This window comes from Echinops telfairi, unplaced genomic scaffold, assembly GCF_000313985.2.
Source record: "Echinops telfairi isolate 266 unplaced genomic scaffold, ASM31398v2 ScPeMD7_655;HRSCAF=1070, whole genome shotgun sequence".
Lineage (NCBI taxonomy): Eukaryota > Metazoa > Chordata > Mammalia > Afrosoricida > Tenrecidae > Echinops > Echinops telfairi.
This window is the reverse complement of record NW_022104553.1, coordinates 31,943,452-31,947,469: the sequence shown is the minus strand read 5'-3', so window position 1 is coordinate 31,947,469 and position 4,018 is coordinate 31,943,452. Positions and strand designations below refer to the sequence as shown.

The 4,018-nt window shown below is 49.7% G+C and overlaps 1 pseudogene; it reads left to right on the top strand.

The window, feature by feature from the left end:
- The first annotated feature begins 3,001 nt into the window (after window positions 1-3,001).
- Window positions 3,002-3,812, top strand: LOC115870358 (annotated as a pseudogene).
- The last annotated feature ends 206 nt before the right edge of the window (window positions 3,813-4,018 follow it).

Genomic DNA, 4,018 nt, shown 5'->3' with positions numbered 1-4,018 from the left:
GGTAAAAAGTTCTCCCAATGAGTTAGCTCTTAATTCTCTGAGAGCTGGGAGCCAAAATTTACATGTTAGCTCTCCAGCTTCTCTGAAAGCTGCCAAGTCAATGTTTACATAACAATGAAAGCTACCTAACTAGTAGTTTTACTGGTTCAAAACCAAGCAAGTTAACTGAGATTGCCAGCAGTGCTTTAATATCTGCCTTGTAAAAACCGAAGGGGTAGAAGAGGAATCTTATGTGTGACAAATTTCATTTGGTCAATTTAACCATAAAATGTTTCTCCTTACGAAAAGCTTGTAACAAAACTAGGGCATATAAACACATTTTCACTTCTACCGAGAAAAGTGATCCTAAGAAATCCCAAGATGATGGAAACCGCGTTTGGAATCCGGGTCCATCTGTCACCTGGAGAAAGGCCTATACATTTATGTTTCTGCAGAATAGAGCTGATGGACTCCCTTTAGAAGGATGCAACCACGTTTGGAGAAAGATGGACATGAAGGACAAGAAGGAACCACAAAAGCGTAATCATAATTCCCTTGTCAGGTCATTGACACCCGAAGAGAGGGGCTATTTGTTTATGTTTTCACAGGCAAAGGAGACAGGTGGATTTCTCTTCAGCCGGCAAGGCCCAGAAGGAGGGAAGCTGATGTGTGGCCTGACCCTGTCCCGTTACCGAAGTTATCCAAAATGTCAAGAAGACCTCGCAGATTCCTGAGAATGGCCATTGCTGGTGCTGTCTTAAGGGACACTCTGGGACTCTATCAAAACTGAACATTTTATACAATAGTGACTGGACTATTACTACAAACTGTTGCTTTGATGAAAGATCAAGATTTTGGACTTGTTAATGCTATAATGTGATTGGAATGTAACTGATTTCTGTGTAACTCCTTACCTATATCATGTAGCATTACATGATTGGGATTTAATTAGGAAACATTGGCAAGGGTTTAAGGGAAACATTTCATTAGATGTTGATCACCTTAAAAAGGATATTTTCTGTACATTCAAAGACAAGCTTGAGGCATCTCCTGGCTCTGATATAATTAAGCAATTGGTGGATGGCATGGAAGGATTAGATCCTCGTGCTTGGGTTCAAAGTATTTCTCATAGCCTGGGTTCCAGCCTATCAGTGCTGCTCATAATCACAATTTTTGTCCTGGCTATCATATGCTGCTTCTGTAGAAAGCTAAGGCATGTGAAGGAGAATCATACAGCCTCTATGGCACTTTTGAAGTTTGCACATAAGGCAAACACTGTGAGGAGCAGAGAACGGGAAGAGAGTGTTTAAGAACAAATCCTTCATTTTCTCACAAAGGAGCCTGGGGAGGCTAGGTTTCTAGTGGTGGAGGGGGACCTCCACCCTTGTGAGTTATAGGTAGTCCTAATCACATTCTCATGATATTGTTCTTCACTTTACCCTCCTATAAGATGCTGATCTGAGGTTGTCTCTTACAAGCACATAGCTGATTGCTGTGTGGCCGGCGGCTTTAACTATAGAAACAGACATTCCCTATTTGGCCCTATTTCTCCCTCCCCCCAGCATCCAGTCTCTCTCATACCTTCCTCCAATAGCAGATGGGTATAGGGAGACTTTGTCCCCAGTGCCAGGATTCAAAATGTTTCTGTAAGCCTGAAATTTTGGCTATATTAATTGGTTCATGAAGTTTTGCCTTGACAGCTTTTAATGTATAGCAAATAACCATGTAGCCCATGTTTGAATTTTATATATAAAACAAAAGGGGGACTTGTGGGGGGAGGTCAGATGCTTACAGGCTCCTCCCTGAAGACAGTCAGTCACCAGACCAAGGGGTGGGCCCTGCTCCCTGCTGTTAAAGACAATGGACAGGCCTGCCGTCCTCTATTTGGTTCCTGTAGGTGGGGTTTACACCCTACTGATAATGGTTCCTATGGAGACCCAGATAACAGGTCAAAGTTAAGCTGCCATCCTAAATCTAGGATCCGCCCATCATGTCACATGTATACCCCAATCCCTCCTCTTCCTATTGCGTGTATGTCCCTAGACCTACACCTCATTGCTGTGTAACCTATAGTGTATCCCCTTCCTGTGATGTATGTCTTTACCTGTAATTAGTGGGCTTGCACCCCCCCCCAAAAAAAAACGGGATAAAGGCCTGGGTTACCAATAGAGATCTCTCCCTCCCCCTTGCTCTCCCTCCCTGGCTTCTCCTCGGCTCCCTCTCCTCCCGTTTCCCTTTCCCCTTGTCCTCCTTCCCTTCCCCCTCTCTCCATGGGGACCACCAAGCGGGGCTGAGGTGAGCATGCTCCCATGAAATGTGTCTGACTCCATTATTGCAATATCTCTTTTATCTCTCATGCTCTCGATGACTTTATTATACATACATATACAATTGTGCTTACTGAATCCGTGGTTAATGGTGGGGGGCTGGCACACCCCACCTCATTCCGCAACGTACCAGATCAAGGACCCTCCAGGAAGCAGCACCATGTTTGAGGCTATTCTGTCAACATCCCATTCCAAAACTTGACCACTGTCTGTGAAGAGGTTTTCATGGAGATGCCACGGCTGAGAAGGCAGCCCAAAGCAGCACGGAATGATCTGGAAGCAGACAAAGATTGGATACCGTTAGGTGTTTTGACACTCACAGCCGAACTGGACACCAGCCCTCTCACCAAGCTAAAATCATCCCGGTCTGTCTCTGTGGCTTCCGGGGAGAGATTTCCAAAGCTGGAACTTGCACAGAATGATTACTTGCTTTCACTATCACCGATTGAGGGGGAGTTGGCGAAAGGCATTGGTTTTGCTGAGGTGACTCGACTCCCAGCTGGGAAGAGGAGGACGATCAGGTTTTAGCTGTGCGCACGGAGCTGAAGGGGGTCCCTGGTGGCACAGTCATTATGACTTGGGTCACCTGGTCAGCAGTTCGAATGTGCCAGCTGCTTCATGGAGGAAGGATGAGGCTTGGGGCGCCCAGGCCAGTGTTCCTTCCCACTGAGGCAGCTCATGGGAAGGATGATGGGATGTACGGGAGGATTTCACAAGCCACCTGGCAGGTCCCACTTGATTCCGATAGCAAATACCTCGAGGACTGGGTAAGGGAAGAATTCAGGAGAAATAAAAGGTGGGAGTCAGCCCAGGTGTGCGCATCCGTCCGTCTGTCTGTGCCCTCGCCAGAATCAGCCTCGGAGGCTGCCTGGGCCCGTCAACTGTGCTCCGGCACTAGGGACCAGGAGTTCATGCCGCTGCCCTCACCATCCCCACGGCTCTCTGCGCTGTGCCCCCGGATGATGGCAACTCCCCAGCACTGTGGCTTTTCAGCTTGGAGGCCTCGCGTGGAGGCCTGACTTCCCCCAGAGTGATGGCGTGTGGACTTGGTGCATGGCTACAGCCGCCACTTCTAGCAAGGGCACACCTCCCAAGGGGGCAGTCATCGGATGCCCTGCCCTGTGGTGGACGCTCCTTGAAGACTGAGAGACTGCACTTGGGGCAAGGCATCGCAGGTTCCAGGTGAGGGAGGCCCTGAGGTACCTGAATGTCCGGGAGGCCATTCTTAGCAGCTGTGACCCCAAGGAGGTCATCTTCTACCCCCAAGACACTCCCGACCAGCCACTCAGGCACTGGCTTATGTGGTCACCCCACAGAACCCTGCGCCCAGGGAGCCATCGCCCCGCAGGTCCTGGCCTTCCGCGGCTCCTCCAGCCACAACCTGGAATACCTGCTGCACTGGTGGGCTTCCTGCAGCTCTGTGGGCCTCAGGCACAGGATGGGGCCCTGGCAGGCACTGGTAAATGTGGCTGCTGCCCCACCGAGCAGGCTCTGGCACTGGTCTGAGAGGCTGTGCCCCAGCAGGGGTGCCCAGGCCCCCCTCAGTGCAGACACACTCAACATGATACAACTGGGGCACAAAGCAGATGGCTGGAGACATCTTGCTAAGGCCCACCCACCTGCCAGCCTCCGGCGCTCCGGCTTGACAGTTGTCATTGTACTACTTGAAATTTTGTTTATTGCACCATGTTGGTGTCGGGGTGGGGGAGGTC